Source organism: Cervus elaphus, chromosome 7 (assembly GCF_910594005.1).
Source record: "Cervus elaphus chromosome 7, mCerEla1.1, whole genome shotgun sequence".
Taxonomy (NCBI): domain Eukaryota; kingdom Metazoa; phylum Chordata; class Mammalia; order Artiodactyla; family Cervidae; genus Cervus; species Cervus elaphus.
This window is the reverse complement of record NC_057821.1, coordinates 31,864,554-31,890,055: the sequence shown is the minus strand read 5'-3', so window position 1 is coordinate 31,890,055 and position 25,502 is coordinate 31,864,554. Positions and strand designations below refer to the sequence as shown.

At 42.1% G+C, this 25,502-nt stretch overlaps 6 non-coding genes and 1 pseudogene across 6 annotated transcripts; 4 read left to right on the top strand and 3 right to left on the bottom strand.

The window, feature by feature from the left end:
* Positions 1-4,638: 4,638 nt before the first annotated feature.
* Positions 4,639-4,710, bottom strand: TRNAW-CCA. The gene has a single exon. It is a non-coding gene; the product is annotated as a tRNA-Trp (tRNA).
* Positions 4,711-6,856: 2,146 nt separating this feature from the next.
* On the top strand, positions 6,857-6,929 carry TRNAR-UCG. Its single transcript has one exon. It is a non-coding gene; the product is annotated as a tRNA-Arg (tRNA).
* Positions 6,930-9,671: 2,742 nt separating this feature from the next.
* Positions 9,672-9,753, top strand: TRNAS-AGA. Its single transcript has one exon. It is a non-coding gene; the product is annotated as a tRNA-Ser (tRNA).
* Positions 9,754-10,072: 319 nt separating this feature from the next.
* On the top strand, positions 10,073-10,145 carry TRNAR-ACG. The gene has a single exon. It is a non-coding gene; the product is annotated as a tRNA-Arg (tRNA).
* LOC122696821 lies at positions 10,073-24,673 on the top strand (annotated as a pseudogene).
* TRNAM-CAU lies at positions 12,460-12,531 on the bottom strand. Its single transcript has one exon. It is a non-coding gene; the product is annotated as a tRNA-Met (tRNA).
* Positions 13,566-13,637, bottom strand: TRNAW-CCA. The gene has a single exon. It is a non-coding gene; the product is annotated as a tRNA-Trp (tRNA).
* Positions 24,674-25,502: the final 829 nt, after the last annotated feature.

Here is a 25,502-nt window from a genome sequence, read left to right as displayed (position 1 = left end):
CCCCAGAATATTCCTAAATCCCATCGAATAACAGATTACATCTAAATATTCTAGGAAAACCTATGAACCAGAAGGAAACTGAAACTGCTGATATGTGACTTGGAGCCTTTTGAAAATGAAAAATAACTAAAAACACCTGACATATAAAAATGTCTTTCTCCATCCTTTCCTCAATTTATATCTTTAATGAAAACACTTTCTGAAAGTTTCTCATTAAGGCTGAAAGCCAATTTGGTTACTTATGAGGCCAATGTGCTCAATTCAAGTTTGAAGCACCAAATTGCTTCATTTTGGAAAAAAGACCTTCTATTGTCATGTTTATGGAGACCCAAGTTTGGTAGGGAGGATATTGTCAACGGTAGCAGGATAAAAAAGAAAATAATAAAGGAAAAAAGAATTCTCCCATTTCCTTCTCCTTACTTGCTCCTGGAGACAGGTTGCCGAGGTCACTGTGGCGCTTTGGAAGCAAAAGATAAATCGGGCCTAGAAATAAATCCTATTTCAGGACTTTTCAGCTGGTTCGGAGGGAAAAAACAACACAGAGAAAACCACTGATAATCAATGAAAATAATCTCTACTGAAATGACTCTTGAGTGTGGGCTTTAGGGAAGTAGCACAATCTGACAGCCTGGATTATTAAAGCATGTGAAAGCCCAGGAGGTTTTTTCACTCTAGAAATCTCTTCACCTCTTCTTCAGAATAGGGAAATTGCAATATTTAATAGGCGGCTATGATTAGGATGCTTTGAAGGGGAAGAATGGCAAAAAGCATTTTAGTAAATTAAGAGGTTACTAATGTTGATCGTAAAGGAAGAATCTGGGCCATAAATTAGGTTCTTCCAAATCCTAGCAACAGAATAATATATAACTGGACAGTATGAGAGATATAAATAAATTCAGCCAAGTTTCCTAATTTGTTTATTCATATGTAAATAGAGCCTAGCAGAGTTGAATGTAAGTCATTTAACTTACATTCCTCTAGGGGTTGTAAAAATAAAATAAAATGATGCCTATTAAAGCCATGAAAAATAGTATAAAACTATCAGATAAATATTAGCCACTGATTTTTATTTCATAGAACTTTTTAATGAACCACTGGGAGTCAGAAGTTTTATCTTCTATTATAAACAAAAATCTTTAGTGTAATGCACATAGTTGGTGCTCACATTAGTTGTACTGAATTGATTACATACTGTAGGCTATTTTAGAAAAAATATCTAAAAGTGTGTTCTTTGTAATATAAAAGTAATTTTTACAATGTGCACTCTATTTCCTCAGATTTCATTTGGTTTAGATGCTAAGTCATGTCTGACTCTTGCGACCCCACGGACTGTAGCCTGGCAGGCTACTCTGTCCATGGGATTCTCCAGCAGGAATACTGGAGTGGGTTGCCTGTTTCCTTCTCCAGAGAATCTTCCAATAGTCTCCAATAATCTCATTGGAAAAGAAAACTGAGTTTATTGGACAAGTTCAGTTCAGTTCGGTCACTCAGTCGTGTCCGACTCTTTGCGACCCCATGAATCGAAGCATGCCAGGCCTTCCTGTCCATCACCAACTCCCGGAGTTTACTCAGACTCATGTCCATCGAGTCGGTGATGCCATCCAGCCATCTCATCCTCTGTCATCCCCTTCTCCTCCTGCCCCCAATCCCTCCCAGCATCAGGGTCTGTTCCAATGAGTCCACTCTTCGCATGAGATGGCCAAAGTATTGGAGTTTCAGCTTCAGCATCAGTCCTTCCAATGAACACCCAGGACTGACCTCCTTTAGGATGGACTGGTTTGATCTCCTTGCAGTCCAAGGGACTCTCAAGAATCTTCTCCAACAGCACAGTTCAAAAGCATCAATTCTTCAGTGCTCAGCTTTCTTTACAGTCCAACTCTCACATCCATACATGACCACTGGAAAAACCTAGCCTTGACTAGACAGACCTTTGTTGACAGAATAATGTCTCTGCTTTTTAATATGCTGTCTAGACAGGTCATAACTTTCCTTCCAAGGAGTAAGTGTCTTTTAATTTCATGGCTACAGTCACCATCTGCAGTGATTTTGGAGCCCAAAAATATAAAGTCTGACACTGTTTCCACTGTCTCCCCATCTATTTCCTAGGAAGTGATGGGACCAGATGCCATGATCTTAGTTTTCTGAATGTTGAGCTTTAAGCCAACTTTTTCACTCTCCTGTTGCACTTTCATCAAGAGGCTTTTTAGTTCCTCTTCACTTTCTGCCATGAGGGTGGTGTCATCTGCATATCTGAGGTTATTGATATTTCTCCCGGCAATCTTGATTCCAGCTTGTGCTTCTTCCAGCCCAGCATTTCTCATGATGTACTCTGCATATAAGTTAAATAAGCAGGGTGACAATACACAGCCTTGATGTACTCCTTTTCCTATTTCGAACCAGTCTGTTGTTCCATGTCCAGTTCTAACTGTTGCTTCCTGACCTGCATATAGGTTTCTCAAGAAGCAGGTCATGTGGTCTGGTATTCCCATCTCTTTAAGAATTTTCCACAGTTTATTGTGATCCACACAGTCAAAGGCTTTGCATTGTCAATAAAGCAGAAATAGATGTTTTCTGGAACTCTCTTGCTTTTTCGATGATCCAACGGATGTTGGCAATTTGATCTCTGGTTCCTCTGCCTTTTCTAAAACCAGCTTGAACATCTGGAAGTTCATGGTTCACGTATTGCTGAAGCCTAGAATGGAGAATTTTGATCATTATTTTACTAGCATGTGAGATGAGTGCAATTGTGTGGTAGTTTGAGCATTCTTTGGCATTGTCTTTCTTTGGGATTGGAATAAAAACTGACCTTTTCCAGTCCTGTGGTCACTGCTGAGTTTTCCAAATTTGTTGGCATATTGAGTGCAGCACTTTCACAGCATCATCTTTCAGGATTTGAATTAGCTCAACTGGAATTCCATCAGCTCCACTAGTTTTGTTCATAGTGATGTTTTCTAAGGCCCACTTGACTTTACATTCCAGAATGTCTGGCTCTAGGTGAGTGATCACGCCATCGTGATTATCTGGGTCAGGAAGATCTTTTTTGTACAGTTCTTCTGTGTATGCTTGCCACCTCTTCTTAATATCTTCTGCTTCTGTTAGGTGCATACCATTTCTGTCCTTTATCGAGCCCATTTTTGCATGAAATATTCCCTTGGTATCTCTAATTTATCTTATCTCTACAAGACCTTTTAGAACTAACACCCAAAAAAGATGTCCTTTTCATTATAGGGGACTGGAATGCAAAAGTAGGAAGTCAAGAAACACCTGGAGTAACAGGCAAATTTGGCCTTGGAGTATGGAATGAAGCAGGGCAAAGGCTAATAGAGTTTTGCCAAGAGAACACACTGGTCATAGCAAACACCCTCTTCCAACAACACAAGAGAAGACTCTATACATGGACATCACCAGATGTTCAACACTGAAATCAGACTGATTATATTCTTTGCAGCCAAAGATTGAGAAGCTCTATACAGTCAGCAAAAACAAGACCGGGAGCTGACTGTGGCTCAGATCATGAACTCCTTATTGCCAAATTCAGACTTAAATTGAAGAAAGTAGGGAAAACCACTAGACCATTCAGATATGACCTAAATCAAATCCTTTATGATTATACAGTGGAAGTGAAAAATAGATTTAAGGGACTAGATCTGATAGACAGAGTGCCTGATGAACTATGGATGGAGGTTCGTGACATTGTACAGGAGACAGGGATCAAGACCGTCCCCATGGAAAAGAAATGCAAAAATGCAAAATGGCTGTCTGAGGCAGCCTTACAAATAGCTGTGAAAAGAAGAGAAGCGAAAAGCAAAGGAGAAAAGGAAAGATATTCCCATTTGAATGCAGAGTTCCAAAGAATAGCAAGGAGAGATACGAAAGCCTTCCTCAGTTATCAATGGAAAGAAATAGAGGAAAACAACAGAATGGGGAAGACTAGAGATCTCTTCAAGAAAATTAGAGATACCAAGGGAACAGTTCATGCAAAGATGGGCTATTGGACAAAAGAGAACATTATGTCAGGAATCTCAATAGTGTCTCAGAGTGAGAAGGCAAAGTTGAGCTATTTAGTGAGATTTTCAAAATCTGGATTTTTGGTGAATAAGGATTGGATAAGGATCGTAATATATATTAGTATTGGTAGACACAGGAGATGATTTTGAGATAAAATGTACTCATTGTCTACTGCTGTGTAACAAATTACCCTAAAACTTAGTGGCTTAAAACAACAAACATTTACTATCTCATATTTTCTGTGAATCTGGCTTACCCAGGTGGGAGTCTCTTACAAGGTAGCAAACAGGATGTCAAGAGTTACAGACATCCACTTACTTGGGGTTGGAGTATATACCTCTTCCCCTTTTCCTCCCCCTCCTCTTCCTCTGTCATCTTCTCTCCCCTAACCCCTTTCTCCTCCTCCTCCACCTCCTTCATCATTTCCATCCATTTACTTACTCTCCGATATTCCTGAAAAGCAAAATTAAAATCATAAGTTTAATGTTTTAAGTTTACCTACATTCTCTTTACTTCTATTTGCCAGATCTTCAATAATTTCTGGGAAGAGGTTCCTCTTAAAGAGATTATGTGAGTCAAACACAAACTAGCCAGCAACTTTATGAAAGAAAGCTCCCTTTCCCCAAAAGTTGACCCCGACGTGATTTGAACACGCAACCTTCTGATCTGGAGTCAGACGCGCTACCGTTGCGCCACGAGGTCACGGGTAAGAAGGGGATGCCATTCTAAATTAGGATTTAAATAATGCCTTCCCCTCGCCCCCAGGTCCTAAAGATTTATCTTTTTATTGGTAAACTTGATTATTTTTCTCCCCACTATTCATAGCTTCGCTAATGCTTGGTAGAGAAAGATAAGAAAGGTTAAATATTAACCCAAAAGCCCCAGTACTCCGTGTAGAGGAAACTTGTTGGTTTCTCACTTTCTATCTTTCCACCTGTCTAAACTTTCCTGTCTTGAGAATAACTGTGTACGTACTCAGCTTAGATCTACAATGAAACAGGATTAAGAACTGCCACGATTTTCAAACAACCACCTTTCCTATAAATTCACTAGACCTCAGTTCAGTTCAGTTCAGTCGCTCAGTCGTGTCCGACTCTTTGTGACCGCATGGACTGCAGCACCCCAGGCTTCCCTTTCCATCACCAACTCCCAGAGTTTACTCAAACTCATGTCCATTGAGTCGGTGATGCCATCCAATCATCTCATCCTCTGTCGTCCCCTTCTCCTCCCGCCTTCAATCTTTCCCAGCATCAGAGTCTTCTCAAAAAGATCCCCAGCCTTCCCTGCCCTGCAGTGTCCAGTCCTTGACCCTGCACCCGCCACCCCGTCCCACACACCCCTCCTACCTCAGCGCTCACCAGGTCCCATTATTCAACCTGGTAAAAAAGCTGCTTTATCCTCACAAGTGTAGCATAGATGGCTTGTCTTCCTGACCCCTCACTTCTCACTAGAATTCCGAGAGGCTTCTGCTGTCTGTACTGTACACTTGCCATTCAGGTCACAACAACTCAAAGCAAATTGCTAATATCTACTGAGTTCTTAGCATTTTCTACCAGTTCTGTGTTAGTAGAGTCTCCTCTAGCCAGTGATTCTTAAAAAGTGCTCGCGGACCAGGAGCACTTACTTGCACTTACTTCAGCTGTGAACCTGTTAGCGAAGCAAGTCCTCGGCCACACCCCAGGCCTACAAAATCAGAAAGTCTGGAGGCGGACCCCAGCAGCCTTTGTTTTAACAAAACCTCCCTGATCGTGATGAAGGGGAAAGCCTGAGAATCACTGCCCAAGCGTAGCAACTGGATACTTTGCTCACTCAAAATAATAATAATTTTCCGTTTTCTTCCAGGATGGTGGAGAGGCAAGGTGATATTAGTTTGTTGCCATAGTAAAGTACCACAGATTGGATGGCTTAAGCAACGATTTATCTTCTCACAGTTCTGGAGGCTAGAAGTTCAAGAACAATGCTGTCAGTGGGTTTATAGACGGCGGTTCTTCTCCTTGGGTCTTCACATGGTCTTTCCTCTGTGTGTTTGTGTCCTGATCTTTTTAAAATAAGGACACCAGTCATTGTATCAGGGCTTACCGGTATGACCTTTTTTTAACTTTACTTACTTTTTTAAAAGCCCTGTCTCCAAAGTCACATCTGAGGTACTGAGGTGTCAGAGCTTCGACATATGAGGCGCGGGTGGGAGTAGGGGAAGCAGACAGAAGGACACAATTCAGCTCCTAACAGCCAGTTTCCAGGTGAAGCCACTGCTGACAATTCCTCAGCCTGGCAAGGGGCGTGAGGATGGAGGTTCTGTGGTGTGTATCCGATCCCCTCTTCACTTTTCCTACACCACATGTTTAGAATTCAGCTTTCTCCGGTCTGACAAGTCAACAAAGTGCACAAAAGCGAATTCTTGTCTTTCATCCACAATCTTTACCTGAAAGCCACCCCCGCAAGGCAGCGGTGATCCCCTGAGTAAATAAAACAATCCAGCTCTGTTCCTCTCCTTCAGCTCTCAGCTCAAGCATTCCTTCCCTACTGTGGCCTTTCTCCCAGATTCGCATGAAAAGATAAAGCACTCTATTATTAGCTATTGTAGCATCATCTCCTTGTTTTAACTTTGCAGCATTTTTAACCCTCAGGTTCAACCTAGTTCCCCAACTAGATAGTAGGATTTTTGAGGAGCTGGAAATGTCCTTTTTTGCAACAATATCTCACTATGTTACAATTATGGGCTTCCCTGGTGGCTCAGCTGTAAAGAATCTGCCTGCCGATGCAAGAGAACAATAACACATGCTACAAGGATAGTTGAGATTGTTTTCTTTCAATGAATCATCCAAACACAGCATGGCAATCACAGCCAGACCACGTGGCCTAATGGATAAGGCGTCTGACTTCGGATCAGAAGATTGAGGGTTCGAATCCCTTCGTGGTTGCTAGGTGCTTAAATTATTACTACTTACAAACTGTGAACTTTCATAACGATCATTCTTAAAAATCCAATTTTCTTGGTTAAAGTCCGTAATCAGAAATCTCCTTTTCTACTTAGTAGTTTTATCCTCCATGCATTTCTCTTTTTTTTTCTTTTTCTTTGTTTTTTTTTTTCTTTTTTCTTTTTCTTTCTTTTTTTTTTTTCTCCATGCATTTCTTCTCAACACCCTTTCCTTTGCTTTATGTTTCTTTTTACCCGTCCAATGTCTGTTTCTCTATCCACATTATCTAGTTAGTTCTGGTCTGCTCTTCTCAAAATTTGGTCCTCAAACCAATGACATCATCCAGGAGCTTCCTAGAAATGCAAACTTTCCCAGCTTGTCCTGGTTCCCTCTCAGCACTATACTTGAACTACAAAATTAGAATTTGGGGAGTGGGGCTCAGGAATCTGGTAACAATTATTGAATCTGGGTGGTGGATATATAGACAATTCCTGATTCTTTCAACTTTTTTAAATGTTTGAAATTTTTTACAGTAAAAGTTTAATTACAGAAAAAAAAAAAGGAGGGGGGGGGGGATTGACAGAAGCTGTCCTATTTAAACAAAAGCCCTGGGAGAAGAGTATATGGCTCCTACGATACAAGACAGAGGGTCAACATCAAGAAACCAGCATTGTGTGAGGAAGGGCAGATCCTTTCTTGCCTCAGGAATCCAGTCTCCCTTGACAGAGTGGTCAGAAAAAGAGCTGAGAAAATTAGACACATGCCGGTGATGAGGGACTCCTACGCCACTTGTGATCTTCCCTGAAGGCCGCAAAGTAATTTTAAAGACTTTAAAGGAGGGGAGAGACCCAATCTGATTTGCATTCTCAGATTAACACATGAGTTAGTGCTGACATAACCCTGCCTACATAATCTGCCCTAAATTACATCTCCAAGGTGTTATCTCTCACTGCTCTCCCTCCTTCTCCCCTTCCAAAAAAAGCAACATTCCGGCCAGACAACACTTTCTTTTATTTATCTCATATTTCACCAGGTTTAAGTCTAGAACACTGCTCCCATCTCCAATTTGGCTCACTTTCACACATCCTTCAGATCTAAGTTTAAACATGATTCATTCCACATATATTTATTGAGTATCCATTTGGCCAGAGATAAGGTATAATTGGAACATTCTTCATGAAACTTGGTGTTTACTGAGTGACTCTCCAGGGAACCACCTAAGATATTCATGATTGGGATCTACATTCTTCCTGTGGGCTACTAAGGCACACTGGACCTCTCACTTATCAAACTCAGTGATAAATATTCACTTTTGCAATTGTTCACTCTGAAAATTTCTCAGAACAGTAGCCATATTTTTGTGGCTCTCCACTGAGCGAGCAGCACCTAGCAAAATGTTTGTCCTGTAATTGTGCCCAGAACACAAATTTTGAAACAATGAAGAAAGGAACGAATCTCTTCAGGGACAAGGGACCAGAGGTCAGAAAGCTTCCAAGAAATTGTCGCAGTTATGCCTATGAGAAACTGTTGGAACCTGATCTTAGAAAATGGGTTTGACACTTGGGAGGAAAAGACAGATTGAGAAGCAGTTCCAAGGTTGAACTAAAGACCTGGAAACCTGTGGCCTCTGGAAAGGGAGTTAGAGAACAGATATAAGGGGAGTTCTAAGTCTTTGGTTTTGGTACCTGGGTGCTCCTGTCAAACAGAAATCTAGGTTGTTGGAGAAGACCCAAGTTTAGAAGGAAAGAATGGAGCTTTCATTTGGAGATGTATTGCTTTTGAGATGCACATGGACATGCAACAAGAAGTAACTAGGACAACTGTATTTTCTGGAGCCCAGACATGAGGTCTGGGCTGCAGGAGGTAATTTTCAACCTACCAGCACATAAGCAGGGGTTTATAAATCATGCCCTGTCCTCCTTCTGTTCATGAAATGGAGTTGTTGATGAAATACAGAAATCTTCTACTTGTACACTAACACACCCACATGCATGCACATACAGTTAAGATTGTGGTGATGGTTGTGTAGTTTCAGAAAAGTGAAGATCCTGGGGTTCTGGGCTTGCTTTGGAGGTGGTCTCTGCAAATATTTTTAAACATTATCCATAGAGTATTAAATACTCTGTGAGAAAAAGTCCCATGCGATGAAGTGGATTTGATTCTCAGGAATATTTTCATATTACTATTTTAATCAAAAATATTCTACCTACTGCTTTAAAATATTTTTAGCTTTACAAAGAGATGGGAGATAGGGCTTTATGGGGAATATTTTGATAGATCCTCATTCTTGAACTTAAAAATAACAGCTACAAATAACTGTTACTTTAAAATAAGTTACAAATAACAGTTATTTTTAACAGTTAAAAATAACAGTTACAAAAGCTGTTACTTTTTGTTGAGCCCTTACTATATTCCAGGCACTAGATCAAATGTCTAAAGACATGAAGTGTCTGTAAGGAACAGCTGTGCCAGATTATTTATTGAGCATTAATTTCCTACTCCAGCAGAAGTAAGAGGGTTTTTTAAAAACTGTTGCAATATATGGCGATTTGCTTTCTAGAAAAAGACCATTCTCAGTTTAATACATGCTGGAAATAAAGTTGGTTGACTCCTCTTTGATTTTATCAACTATTAATGGAGCTTACCATCTTTTGTATTGCCCTTTTTAATGACTAAACACTGAAGTTGCCTACAATAAATGATATATAGTAACATGGAGAACATTGAAAGAAACAATGTATAGGTGTAGTCGTGGCCGAGTGGTTAAGGCGATGGACTAGAAATCCATTGGGGTCTCCCCGCGCAGGTTCGAATCCTGCCGACTACGAGTTGGTTTTTCCTCTTTTTGAGCATAACAAAATTTCTGCCTGGTTGGATTGACCTTCAATTTCAAGATACTTTTTAAAATATTAAACACTCTCTCAGACCTTTTACAAATTACATTGAAACAGGGTTCTCATAGACCACGAAGGAGTCATATTTTATGAGTTAGAAAAAAGAACCAGTAAGACTTTCTTCTATTTCAGTTCTGAGCTTTCTCAGGTTCTCAAACCGAAAGGAAAGATTTCACACATTCATATTTAGAGCAACAGTGATGCCACAACTTCCCTTTTTCTAAAACTGTAATCCTTCTATTATCTGCAGGTGGGCCAGTGGCGCAATGGATAACGCGTCTGACTACGGATCAGAAGATTCCAGGTTCGACTCCTGGCTGGCTCGTTGCTTTTCATAACGCCCTTTTTGTAAATTCCACAAATTCCCGGCTTCTCCAGGCCTCCTTGTTAAGCTTTTCTATTTATTTTACAATATCACTCTATACAAAATGACAAAAGTGTTAATACACAGGCTTCAGCTATAGCTCGCTGTTCTTCTCTTACATATATAAATTTTCTTTATTTTTTTTTATTTTTTTTTTTTTAATTTTACAATTTTATTAAGCACTCAAAACAGTGTCCAATAAAGCACAATCATTCTTATACAGGAAACATAATCAAAAGTCCTAACACTCTTTAGCTGGTTCTGTGGTCTTACACATGTCGCAATCTAGGATTTAGTTTGTCATTTGAAAGTGAAGTTTTAGATAAAATGATTCATGTATGTTCTTTCCCTTCTGCTGCTGCTGCTGCTAAGTTGCTTCAGTCGTGTCCAACTCTGTGCGACCCCATAGACGGCAGCCCACCAGGCTCCCCCGTCCCTGGGATTCTCCAGGCAAGAACAATAAATTTTCTTTAAATCACATCACTAAATTGTTTTTCAAACTGCGGGAAACTTAGGTGTATGAGGGAAACATAAAAGAGGGAACACCTTTCAAATGCATCATTCTCAGAGAGTTAAGATTGAAAGTCTCACAAAGAGAAGATTTTTTGATAGCAGTTTTTTCTTCTCTCTTTTTTTTTTAAGATTTAGTTTTTTAGAGCAATTACTAGTTCACAGCAAAATTGAGAGGAAGGTGCACACACCTTCTCACAATTGTATAGTCTCCCCCATCATCAACAGAGTGGGTACCTTTGTTAGAAATTATGAGTCCACTGTGGACTGAAGTCCATAGTTTTCATTACAATTGGCCCTTGATGTTGTGCATTCTAAGGGTTTAAACAAATGTAGAATCATAAAGGAAATCAACCTTGACTATTTATTGGACAGACTGATGCTGAAGCTGAAGCTCCAACACTTTGGCCACCTGATGAGAAGGGCTGACTCATTGGAAAAGACCCTGATGCTGGGAAAGATTGAGGGTAGGAGGAAAAGGGGATGACAGAGGTTGAGATGGTTGGATGGCATCACTGACTCAATGGACATGAGTTTGAGCAAACTCTGGGTGATAACTAAGGACAAAGAAACAGGCATACTACAGTCCGTGCGTGCGTGCGTGCTTAGTCGCTTCAGTTGTGTTCCTGACACCCCATGGACCATGGTCTGCCAGGTTCCTCTCTCCAAGGGATTCTCCAGGCAAGAATACAGGACTGGGTTGTCGTTTCCTTCTCCAAATCTGACCGTGGGGTTGCAAAAAGTCAGACACGACTGAATGACTGAACAACAGAAAGGCATGTATCTATCCATTGTTATAGCATCTCGCAGAAGATTTTCACTGCCTGAAAAATCCTCTCTGCTTTGCCTTTTCATCCTTCTTCTTCTCACCAACCCCTGGCAACCAATGATGATTTTACTGTTTCTGTAGTTTTGCCTTTTCTACGATGTCATATATTGGAATGATACAGTATGTACAGCCTTTCAGATTGGCTTATTTCACTTAGTAATATGCATTTAAGGTTTCTCCATGTCTTCTCATGGCATAGTAGCTCATTTCTTCTTAAGGCTGAATAATATTCCATTCTCTGCATGTACCACAGTTAATCCATTCACCTACTGAAAGGCATTTTGGTTGCTTCCAAGATTTGGCAATTAAGAATAAACCTGTTATAAACAACTGTGTGCAGGCTTTTGTGTGGACAGAAGTTTCAACTCCTTTGGGCAATTTAATAAGGAGGGCAATTGCTGGATCATATGAACTGGCAAACTGTCTTCCACAGTGGCTGTACCATTTTGCATTCTAACTAGCACTGAATGACTGTCCCTGTTACTCCATCTCCTCACCAGCATTTGATGTTCAGTGTCCTGGATTACTTTGGCCACTTGATGCGAAGAGCTGACTCATTGGAAAAGACCCTGAAGCAGGGAAAGATTGAGGGCAGGAGGAGAAGGGGATGACAGAAAATGAAATGGTTGGATGGCATCATCCACTCAATGGACATGAGTTTGAGCAAACTCCAGGAGATAGTGAAGGACAGGGAAACCTGGCGTACTGCAGTCCATGGGGTCACAAAGAGTCGGATACGACTGATCGACTGAAAACCAACAACAACAATAGGTGTGTGGTGGTATCTCACAGTTACTTTGTTCTCAAGACATACGCTTTTCATGTGCTTAAAAAGCGGGCCAAACACCTCACTAAAGAAGATATACAATGCCAAATTTTCTTAATAAACTCTCATCTCTACTCTCAAAGTTCTCTTCAGGAGGAAAAGAAACATCTTAGCAGAGGATGGTTTCGATCCATCGACCTCTGGGTTATGGGCCCAGCACGCTCCCGCTGCGCCACTCTGCTGCAATAAACTGTACCCTCATACTTAATATTCAGCTTTCTACAGACTTGTTTTTTTTCCAACTCTACAGAGCTGAGTGTGTTCTTGAACTGTTTTCTCTATTTCTGTCTTTCTCTTCCCCCAGAGCAGTAATCTCTGTTTTATAATGCGATGGCCAAGGGCCTAAACTAACTGCTAAGAAAAGTGTTAATAAGAAATAGAGAACGACTATTTTGGCAAGCTTAGATGCAATGTCTGTTACCATGTGCTATGTGAACATGTACATTACATCGATAACAAAACATCTGCTGATATTCCATATGTCATGTTTCAAAGCCATTCTAAGTTATACAAAGTAATAGGTTCTGATAAAATAAGCATGCTTTCCTTTTCTTCTGCGCTGTAATGTATTGGTTCATAATCTGTTGGAGGGTGCTTGAGTCTCAGGTAAGAAAATAATACACAGTCCTGTACATTTACAAAAAAAAAAAAAAAACAGATTTTTAAGGAGTTCTTAGAACTTCTAGCCCAGGGGACTACTTTCTCTGATGTAATAGTTCATTTCCTCTAGTCTCAATTTGGCAAACCAAACAAAAAATTATGTTCAGGTTTTCTGCATCTGGAGATGAACTGACTTCCTTCTTGGTTTGCTGGAGTAGGGGAATTGCAGAGAGCCAAGATTCTGCTTGCTGTGTAACCTTTCTGGCAAGGAAAAGCTGATCTGGGTGTGAAGCAGGTAATGTCAGATGTGGGAAGCTTCTGACCGTTGGAGAGAGAGATGTGGATAAGGAAATGGGACATGGAGCACAGAAATGAGGTGGGAGTTAGCAAAGACTGAAATTCAGAATGTCTTCAATAAAAGAAAAATATCTTTTGCAGAAAAGAATAAAAATGTCTTTATGGACCCAGAAATAAACCCCCCAAGCACAGTTATAGTGTACACCTGCGTGTTTACCTACTTTCTAAAGGGCAGCGTTAAGGGCAGCTAGCATTGGAGAAAACATCTTTTTTCCCTCCAAGTTTCAGACCAGTGCATCCCATAGACACTAAAAACAATTGACCCCGACGTGATTTGAACACGCAACCTTCTGATCTGGAGTCAGACGCGCTACCGTTGCGCCACGAGGTCCTGCGGGGGCACTTGGCTCCTTTACTTGTCAACCTGATCTATGAAATTAATTATTGGTACTTAGTGAAAACCATGCAGCTGGATACAAAATAATGCCTGGGGGTCTCTTGGATTAAAACAGCTGTCCATTCAATCACTTACTGATTCTCTCTGCCTCCGAAAATGCTTCTATTTCCATTGCTTCCTATTCTATCTCCTTCCTTTTCTTACCTAGTTTTCTCCATATACGTCAAAAATAGACATTCGGGGTTTGTTTTCGTTTTTGTCTTTTTAGAAATAACAGACATTTGGTTTAAAGTCCGGCGTTCTGAGTTGGAGTAAGAGTAACAAAGAGTGCCCTCCCCTCACCCTGTAGCCCTCCCCCTGATCAGAGACGCTGATCAGGGTTTTGAATTTGTTACCAAAGTTGCTGGTAGTTGCTAACCACATACTAGTGTTTCGAGGAAACGAACTTACCTGGGGACGGCCAGTTTAACTGTGCAGCTCCTATCTGCAAAATAACATCATCTTCTTATACCCACTCTTGGGCTTCGTTGAAATGATTAATTTCACATTGCAAGAGTTCTTCCGAATCTGAACACTGTATCTGAAACTGCCCGTAAGAAGAGCAAGAAACCCTTTTTTCAAATTTGGCCCGAGGAAACAAGTGATTCTGGCACCGTGGTTAGGCTGGTTAAAGCACCTGTCTGAGAAACTGCAGTGGGATGTCGAATCTCAATGAGATTGTTTTCCAAGATCTAAGTAGTAGAGAGGTCTCTTTGAACTCCTAGAAAAAGATATTCTGGAAAATGAATCTTGAGCTCTGGACTCATTTTTCAAGACTAAGAAAAGGAAACTTTAATTTTCAGTGTCCTTTTTATAGTAGTGGATCATTTTTCAGAATATCCTGTCCAATAGTCCCAAACCTGAGTACCTCTGATTGTCTTTATCTCTTCTCCTTGTTTTTCCTAGGCTAGATGCTGCATACTATATATCAGCATCTAGTATACCATATATTTTACTTATATATTTATTTATTACCTATTACAAGTAACTAGACTAAAAGCTAAGGCACAGCCTCTTCCGCGATCCCAGCGGTCAGCTAGCACTCCACTTAATATGCCCCCTTTGGCTACCACACCCTCCTCACCACCACCCCCTGGCTACTGCTACCCGATAAGAACAAACACCAGGAAGTTTACCTGGGGGATGGTAGTGGTTTAAGAACTCAGGCTTTCAGAGTTGATATATGTCCATCCTTTTGGTTGTGGATCCTCTGTGACGCTGAACTTACAATAAATTATTGTAGCAGAGGCTGCTAGAGTAGTTGCCAGTCTGTTTCTTTTTCTTCTTGGATATACAATTGTCTTTTTCCCTTTGGGATGCTATCACAAAAATATAGAGTAGATGGCTTAAACAAACAAAAAAATTTATTTTTCGTGTTCTGGAGGGCTGGAAAGTCCAAGATCAAGGCATCTGCTGTTCAGTATGACTGGGTCCTCACATGGTGGAAGGGGCCAGGGGGTCTTCAGAGTTCTTTTTCATAAAGACACTAATCCCATTCATAAGGGCTCCAACTAATCACCTCCTAAAGACCCCACCTCCAAATACCATCACATCAGGGATTAGGTTTCAACATATGAATTTTAGGGGGACAGAAACATTCAGTCTAAACTACATTTCCTAGCCTCCTTTGTGATTACTTTTGGCCCTGTGGCTGAGATCTGGACAATGCAATGTAAAGAAAATTGTAACCAGCCAGTTTGCAACTTTGAAACTTAACCCAGGAAAACCTCTCATGGGGGCTCATCTTTTCTCCCTTTGCCTTTTTATCTGTCAAATGCAGAGGACTCCATAGTCCTCGACTCTAGAGTCACTCAATAGTCTCTCAGCAACCATGTGAAAACCAACCAGAAAATCTGCATTAGATGTTGCCCGAGAGAAAAGCAAACATTTGTTGAGATGAAAAACTGAGATTTATGGGTTTTATTTTTTCTTTATGGTTTTTTATGGGTGTTATAAATCAATTAGTATCACTCATACAATAGAGTTTCACTGTCGCTCGCTTATCAATATTCCACATTTTAGTGCTTAACTCTAGATAGCATAATTACATCTACATTACATAATACACGAAATGATAATGTAACGGGGGAGTCATTAGCACACAAATGCTACACATATGACATAAAATTCACACATTTTTCCAAAATTCTAAAAAGTGTCACCTCACTAACAATGTATAATTATTTTGTAAACTAATTTATGATTCTTGCTGCACTTCACTTCCTCACCCTATATCCAAGCTGGGCAGAAAGAAACGTCTAGAGAGCACATGCAGTGATGCATATTGGCCACCAGGGGGACGGGAAAGCCTAAAGATAATCAACAAGAAGAGGCCTAAAAAGGGACTAGAGCCCGGGAGAGGACGGATGGAGAAGAAGGAGAAAGAGTCCGGTGAGCTGGGAGGAAGGGAAGGGAGGATAAAGAGGTGGCAGAGGAGGGCTGGAAGGAGGAAAGCGAGGTAGGAAAAGCAGGAGAGACAAGTTATTGAAGGGAAGAAATAATTTTCTCAACAGCAGCTTTTGACATTCATCAGGGACCTTTATAAAGTGTTATAGATACCGTTCCATTTTCTCCTCACACAACAACGCAGATAGATAATGATTCCTACGTACATTTTTAAAGATTCTTTTCAAGTACAGTTAATTTATGATGTTGTATTAGTATCAAGTGCACAGAAAAAGAATTCGTAAATATATATACTTTTTCAGATTCTTTTCTATTCAATGTTATTACAAGATATTGAATATAGTTCCCTGAGCTACACAGTTTTTGGTTTTTATCTGTTTTGTATGGAGTAGTGTGTATATGTTAATACCCATGTTTTATTTTATTTCAACCTGAAATATTGAGAATCAAGAAAATAGAATGCTTTATAGATGACAAAATGAAGAGAAATATGCAGGGGTGGGGAATCAAAGAGTATTGAACTTTTACTATATTTTACAGTATTATTCATCTATTTCTGTACAGGTAATTCTGCAAAACCTGTCTCGGAAGAGTCCTCATGTCAGACCTCAGACACAGACAAAAGGGTAAGATAGCAGTACTCAAAACTCAACAAAAGTCTGCCCTCAGGGACTTGGCATGCTAGAGGGAGGGAGAGAGAAAACAGGTAAGTAACACGCAATATGTCAGAGAGTGATCTAAATATTATGGAGAAAAATTAAGCACAGAAGAGAGAGAAAGACAGGGAGGAGGGAGTGGTCGGGGAAGGTTTTGAGTAGCCTCTTCATCTGTAAAATGGGGCCAGGAACCCCCACCTCCAAAGGTTCAGGGAACAAATGTGTTATTAGAGGTCTTAGCAAGTGCTGAGCAAATGTAAACGGCTTTCCTGCCCTCACTCTCTCTGCGCCTTGAATGACCTTGACGTTTACACCAGGCCCCCTTCCCATGTATAACCCATCTTTCTCTTAAGCCCCAGGCCTGCCTCTCCATCTGAGAATGTTTCTGTCTAAATGACGCACAGGCATCTCCGACACAACAGATACTAGCCTGCCAACATCAGCTGCTCAGCGCTTCCTTCTGGCTATTCTGTCCCAGCAGTACTATTGCCCACCTGTCACCAAACTATGACCTTGGAATAAGCCAGAAAACTCATCCTCTCTATCCTACCTCCAGCAGATGCCATTTCTATACAGAGCTGAGCCTACAGACTTTGACTTTGCAGGATACGATAAAAATGTGTGGTCCCTTTATTGTTTATTAAAGTGGGGAAAGTGCTTTTAAAAATACTAAAATACAAAGGTCTTCTCTTGAATCCTCCATAGCCTGTCTTTCCCTCAACTCATCATAGTGACTTTTGTTTGCTAGTTAATACTATTGTAAGTAAAGAAAGATCAGACTTTTAGTTCTTAACACGGATTTTACTGGACTCTACAATGTGCAGTTTCAGTTTTAAATACAAATATGAGAGCACTTAACTCCTGAGTAAAATCACTAAAATTATGTTACAAGGAAGAACAAAATCTGACTACATCATGTTGGATTGGTTTCTTTGACTTTAACCTTTGCTTCCCATTGCTTTTGTTCACTAAAAGGATGATGTCTATACATCATCTGCCTGCCTCAGGGAACCCTGCCTCTATGCCTGGAAGTTAAACCAAAGTGCCTTTGTTCAGGAAAATATCCTGATCCTGTCCACCTGTGGATGGTTGCAAGAAAGAAAAAATGAAAACATCCCCTCCCTGAGGCTGGCCATTCATTCCAGGATATATTTGTAAGATTAATGGCCTTTTTACTTTACTTCCTCACCCTCACCTCCACACCCTCTCTGTTCTATTATAGAAAAAGGCATCCAGATCCCAATAAGGTGGTTATTTTGAGACACTAGCCTGTTATCTGAGAAAATAGCCAGCTTTCCCAATACAGTCGCCATTCCTTGTCTCAACATCTCATCTTTATTGGTATTGATTGGTTTATTGGTTTTCAGTGTTTATTGGTTTATTGGTGTTGAGTGGTGAGCAGAGAAAGCTTGGACTCAGTAACAATTACACCACTCAGACCCAGTAACAGTTACGCCATTTGTATCTCATAGCATGTACAAACATTTCACTCTTATCAGAACAGTGGAAACTATGCACAAAACTAACCCCATTGCCATTATTTCTCTTCTTCACTTATATTCCTTCTATGACACAGTCTTTGACTTATTGATAAATAAGAAAGAATGAGAAGAAAAGGAAGGATGTGTTGCCCTATCTTTTCCTGACTTTCTCTGTCATCATTTTCAGCAGAAGTGTTAGTCACTCAGTCATGTCCAACTCTTTGTGATCCCATGGCCTTCAGCCACCAGGCTCCTCTGTCCATGGAATTCTCCAGGCAAGAATAATGGAGTGGGTTGCCATTTCCCTCTCCATCTTCAGCATAAATGGTTGGCAAATACAAGGAAGTAGCACATGAAAGGGTACAATAGGACTGTGTTTCTTAGGACTTCACTGGCTTCTTTTCACACGGGAAGCAAAGTTTGGATCAAAAGGGAAGCATGGTCAGCACCTCATTTTCTCAGTTGTGTGTGCAACTTGCCGACCTCATACTCACTCAGTCTCGCTGAACTCCCCCACATTGTGGCCCCCCTGGAATTCTGTGCTCATGGGGCATCGTAAATAACTTGAATGGAGCTGCCGAAACAGTGGACACACTTACTGTGCACATACCCCCTCCTCATGACCTTGCTCAGGTGGCCCATTGGACTTCACTTAAAATATATAAAGATAAAATTATTAAGAATTTCAAGATGGCAACAGCAGAGTCTTAAACCAAGAGTGGCCCCTACCGAGTATGGATCCCATGCCCCTGCACAGGTGACACACCTCTGAAGTCACCCTGTTGGGGCCGCTATGGGGAGGGCAGGAGGAACTCCATCTGAGGTCTGTCAGCCATCTTAAGGCAGGATATGAACTGGACCTGAACTTTGACCAAGAATGAGGAAACCATTGTTAAAGAAGAGCCAGGTCTCCCTGGAGACCTCCCTCCCCACAGATAGCAAACACATCAAAAAACAAGATTGGAGTTAAGGTCAGGCTGCCCCAGTTAGATTAACAATGAAGATATCCCCCTTGAGATTTTCCTCCCCCATCTCCACCAGTGGAAGAGGCTCCCTTCCCTCCTACTGTACCACTGACTATGGTGGGAGCAACTGCGCCAGCATTATACCCATTCCTCCCCAGTCTAGAAGAGGGGGAAAAGGGGAGAGCCAAGTGTTCAGAGGCAGCTGAGGTCTACTCAGGAGTCACAAGATAGACAGGTTTTGCAGGTGCCTCTCAGGGAGGTCCAAGAGGCACCGTAGATGGGGCCAGTCGAGCACATCCAACCTGGCCCCACTGCTGTTTACTGCAGACGTTCTCCACCATGGATCTCTTGAACTAGCAAAGGCATGCCCCTCCCTATTCTGAGAAGCCGCAGGGCACAATTCACCTAACAGAGACTATTTTAGGACCCACCATCCAGTATGGGATGACAGAGCCCAGCTTCTCCTCACCCTCTTCAGTATTTTACCTGCTTGGACTTGAAAGATGGTTTCTTTTGTATAAGAGTGGCTCCAATTAGCCAAAAGATTTCTGCTTTCGAATGGGAGGACCCTGGGATGGGTTGAAAGACCCAGATGACTTGGACTCAGCTGCCACAAGGATTCAAACATTCTCCTACAATATTTGGGGAAGCCCTGACAACAGACCTCCTCTCCTTCCCATCAGATGCTAAGTGCCAGATCCTGCAGTATGTGGACGACCTACTTCTGATGGCAGAGACTCGTACTCAATGCTGGGAAGGAACTCAGACTCTCCTGGGCCTGCCAGAACAGGCCGGTTACAAGATGTCATGGAAAAAGGCCTAAATCTGCCAGACTGAGGTAAAGCACCCGGGATTTGTTATAAAGGAGGGGAGGCATGCCTTGGACTTAGAACAGAAACAGATCAATCAGATAAGCCAGCCTACTACCAAAAGGCAAGTGAGAGAATTTTTGGGAGCCGTGGGGTTCTGCTGGATTTGGATACCTGGCTTTTCACAGATAGCTAAACCCTGGTGTGCCGCCACTAAAGGCCCCAGGAATGACTCTCTAATTTGAGGTCCAGAACAGAATCATGCTTTTGAGCTATTAAAGAGAACTGTAAAGGGCCCCACACTAGGCCTCCCTGATTTAACCAAACCTTTCACTTTACACGTGCATGAGAAAGAACAAGTAGCATGGGAGTGCTGACACAAGCAATAGGCTCACGGTAGCGACCCGTGGCTTATTTACCCAAAAGGTTGGATCCTGTAGCCTCTGGGTGGACCCCTTGTCTGAGAGCAGTGGCAGCCACCGCCATTTTAATGAGAGAGGCTGACAAACTATGGGACAGACTATTATAATAAAAGTGCCACATGCCATCATCACTCTTCTAATGGGGCCTGGGCAAGGTGGCTTTCCACCTCTCGGATGCTGCATTACCAAGAACTTTTATACCAAAATCCCCAGCTTAAGGGTGGAACCCTGTCAGACTTTAAAACCCAGCAACTTATTTACCGGTGAGCCAAGACACTCCCAGCCACAGCTGTGAGGAGATGCTAGAGGAAGTCTTTTCTAGCCGACCAGACCTCAGAGACATCCCCTTAAGTCAACCAGATGAGACTTACTACATAAACAGGACTGGCTACTTGGAACAAGGACACAGGAAAACTGGATACGCGGTAACAGACTCAGTAGTCAAAGCAGGACGACTCCCCTCATACTGGTCGGCTCAGCAGAGCTCTGGGCGCTCCTACGGGACCCTGAAATTGGCTAAAGGTAAGAAGGTAAATATATACACGAACTCACGGTATGCCTTTGCTACCTTACATGTACACGGGGCCATATATAAAGAAAGGGGGCTATTGACTGCAACTGGCAAAGAGAGAAAAAATACAGAGGAAGTTTTGTTACTGGGGGAAGCAGTGTGGAAGCTGCTGCGGTGGCAGTAATGCATGGTAAGGGCCACCAGAGGGCAGACACACCACAGGCGAAACGGAAGTTCGGCTGATGGAGCAGCCAAACAAGCAGCTGCCCAGGACAACATAGCAACCGAACTACGGAGACGCCTGTGGCGTCTAGCCTACTAACCGGCCAAGCGGCCCCAGTCTGTGACAAGGAAGAAACCACCTGGGTGCAGACTGAACAGGAACACTGCGGGAGGACGGATGGTGGGAGCTCCCGGGTGGGAGATTCTTCATCCCCTCTAGGTTGGCCTTTCAACTAGTTATGGACTTCCATCAGTCCACCCGTTTAGAAAAAGACAAGACTTGTGAATTTTAGCCCGCTATGTTGTCATACCACGTCTAACAGCTTTGTGTGCAGATGCAAGCTGACGATGGGTAACCTGTGCCAGGAATAACCCGGCTCCAAGGCGATAGCCCCTCCCGGAATACAGTTAAAGGGAACCACAGCATTTGAACACCTGGACTTCACTGAGGTAAAGCCATGCCGAGGATACAAGTATTTACTGGTGATGGTAGGTACCTTTATATCCCACCAGGCCTGAGAAAGCAAAGGAAGTGGCCCGAGGCATGCTGAGAGACATTATTCCTAGGTTTGGGAATTCCTCTAAGTATAGGATCAGATAACCGGCCCGCATTTGTGGCTGTTACTCCAATTGGTTTACAAAGCAATGAATATCAAATGGAAACTACATGCAGCATATAGACCACAAAGTTCAGGGATGTTGAGAAAATAAACCTGACCATCAAAGTAACTTTGGCAAAATGGGTGCAAGAGACTGGAGCCCCCTGGATGGATATGCTGCCACTAGGGTTAAAGAAGATCAGAATGACACCCCGCACCCCCAGTATTCTCCCTATAAGGTAACGTTCGGGAGGCCTCCCCCTCTTATTCGGGAAGTAAAAGGCAATCTATTACAGAAAGGAGGAATGGAGGTGTCACGGCAACGGAACAATTGGGAAAGGTGATCCATGACATCACCCCTTATATTCAAAAAAGCATTCCATTTTCTCTAGACATTACTGTACACCCATACTCACCGGGAGATTTAGTATGGGTAAAGGATTGGAATCAACAGACACTGTCCCGCGCCTGTAAAGGACCATACACAATTGTACTAACCACCCCTCTGCAGTTAAAATTGCAGGTATTACTCCCTAGATTCACCACACCTGACTCAAGGCAGCAGCAGAGGAAAAGGGACATTGGACCACCCATTCTAACTCAGAGGAGCCATTGAAGACCTGACTTGTCTTCCATTGGTGACCACAGATTCAGGATGGAGCCACTGAGAATAATTCTGCTGTTCCTGATCAGCACGATCACCCTACCGGGACTGCAAACTCAGGATACTGTGTTCCTGTCCTGGGCCCACTCGTATGCAAACTTCCATAATACTTCTAACTGTTAGGTTTGTGGGGCCATGCCTTTGTCAGTGATGGATGGACTTCCTTGGTGGGTGTCTCCCCTATGCAGAGGGGACTTTAGCTCCCTCTGTTCGTTTTTGAGACAGCAACAAGAAGCATTTGCTTCCTTGGTAACTCACAACCTGCTGCTTCTTACTTGGCATAACCTGGACTTTAACCAAATTGATCAAGGCCATGGGGTAACATTTGAGGTAAATGCAAGCCCTACAAAAGTGGCCAAAGCCTATACCTTTTACTTAAAAGATAAAAAGAATTAGAACTCAATGGCCAGTAAGAAGGGCCAATCCATCAGGTAGTTTGGACAATTTTACCAGATATGGAATGAATATTTTTGGTTGACCCCAGAAAAAGGTCAACCTATTGTCCCTGCCCCTATCTGTTGGGAACAAAGGGAACAAAAAGCTGGATTTGGTGACCATCCCATAGATCAAAAATAATTGAAATATGTGGGATATTTGTCCTCTGAGCAATGTGAACAAATATTAGAGGTCACTTATGACCCAGATTTATCAGCCGGCTGGCCTGGCTCAGACTGGAAGTACAACCCTGGGATTAGATGGCACCCTTAACAGCACTCAATGGCTATGTGGATCAAACCTATGGCCATGGCTTCCAGTCGGTTGGGTAGGCCGCCTTGCATTATGATTTGCCTTTGCTCATGGAATTGTTAAGCCACCCTTGCAACAAGCCCCAGTAAATTTGCCTTACTTACATGCATGTTGGTAAGGTCTGTGTTTAAATGCTATGATTATATAGCTGCCTTGTTCATACCATCTATCAGTTCAGTTCAGTCGCTCAGTCATGTCCATCTCTTTGCAACCCCATGAACTGCAGCACATCAGGCTTCCCTGTCCATCACCAACCCCTGGAGTTTACTCTAACTCATGTGCATTGAGTTGGTGATGCCATCCAACCATCTCATCCTCTGTCGTCCCCTTCTCCCACCTTCAATCTTTCCCAGCAACAGGATCTTTTCAAAGGAGTCAGTTCTTCACATCAGGTGGCCAAAGTATTGGAGTTTCAGTTTCAGCATCAGCCCTTCCAATGAATATTCAGGACTGATTTCCTTTAGGATGGACTGGTTGCCTTGGTTGCTGTCCAATAGACTCTCAAGAGTCTTCTCCAACACCACAGTTCAAAAGCATCAATTCTTTGCTGCTCAGCTCTTATAGTCCAATTCTCACATCCATATATGACTGCTGGAAAAACCATAGCTTTGACTAAACAGACTTTTGTTGGCAAAGTAATGACTCTGCTTTTTAATGTGCTGTCTAGGTTGGTCATAGCTTTTCTTCCAAGGAGCAAGAGTCTTTTAATTTCATGGCTGCAGTCATCATCTGAAGTGATTTTGGAGCACAAAAAAATTAAGTCTCTCACTGTTTCCATTATTTCCCCATCTGTTTGCCGTGAAGTGATGGGACCATGATCTTAGTTTGTTGAATGTTGAATTTTAAGCCAACTTTTTCACTCTCCTTGCACTTTCATCAAGAGGCTCTTCAGTTCTTCACTTTCTGCCATAAGGCTGGTGTCATCTGCATATCTAAGGTTATTGATATTTCTCCGAGCAACCTTAATTCCAGCTTGTGCTTCATCCAGCCTGGCATTTCACATGATGTACTCTGCATATAAGTTAAATAAGCAGGGTGACAATATACAGCTTTAATGTACTCCTTTCCCAATTTGAAACCAGTCTGTTGTTCCATGTCCAGTTCTAACTGTTGCTTCTTGACCTGCAAACAGATTTCTCAGGGGGCAAGTCAGGTGGTCTGGTATTCCCATCTCTTTAAGAATCATACCATCTATAGGGACAACAGACATTATGATTAGAGCAGAGGCTCTAACTGACTTCACAAAACAGACCTCCTGGATAATGAAAAGGCAATTTAAGCTCTAAATGAGGAACAAATACAAACGAGAAAGGCAGTGATTCAAAATCAGATATTTACAGCTGCCCAGGGAGGGACCTGTGCCGTAATTAAAGTTAAATAATGTGTGTATATTCCTGATTTATCCAGCAATGTGTCAGCCACTCTTAACTATATAAAAAACCAGGTGAAATCTATGTCTACTGATAATCTTCCTTTTTGGTCATCAGTATTTTCTTGGATCAAAGGTGATTGGTAAAAAATTTTTTTATAATTATTTTGTTGATCATTATATCATTAATTTTTGGGCCATGTATTTCTCTAATGTATAACTCAATGTGTAACCTCTAGGCTAACAGCCTTGCTACAATTTCATAGTCCCCATATGCAGTACTTACCCTTGACTGACACCCATCATTAACGATAAGATGACCATCAAGAGGGGGAAATGTTGGGGCCGTTATTGGGAGGGCAGGGGAACTCCATCTTGAGGCCTGTCAGCCATCTTAAGGCAGGATGTGAACTGGGCCTGAATGTGAACTTTGCCTAAGAACGAGGAAACCATCGTTAAAGAAAGACCAGGTCTCCTTGGAAACCTCCCTCCCCCCAGAGGGCAAACATTTCCAAAAAAAAGATTGGAGTTAAGAGCAGGCTTCCCCAGTTCCACTAACAATGAAGAGATCCCTCTTGAGGTATAATCATTGTTCCCCTTTTAACCTTAATTGTTAGTTCTCCCTGCACCTGCATGTTGCAAAACTAAGTCCTATACATCAAAGAAGTTGCTAACATGTAACCAGTCACGTAGTGAAGGGGTATAGAACCGAGTCTCGGATCGTCGGGGTCCTTGTTGGGAACCGATAGTCCTTGGACCCGCTGGCGTAATAAACTGTACTCCACTGTTTCGAGTGTCCTCCGAGCTGTGCTTTGCGACTCCGGATTCTCATTTTTTTTTCCATAACAACCCTAGTCTCCTTACTCCCTCTTGGACCCGCCCTCTCCTCTTCAGCCCCCTGGTCACCATCCGAGGCACTGGAATCTCTCCTGCAGCTGGTAGGATAGCTTTCCTACTTCCTGTTGCCTT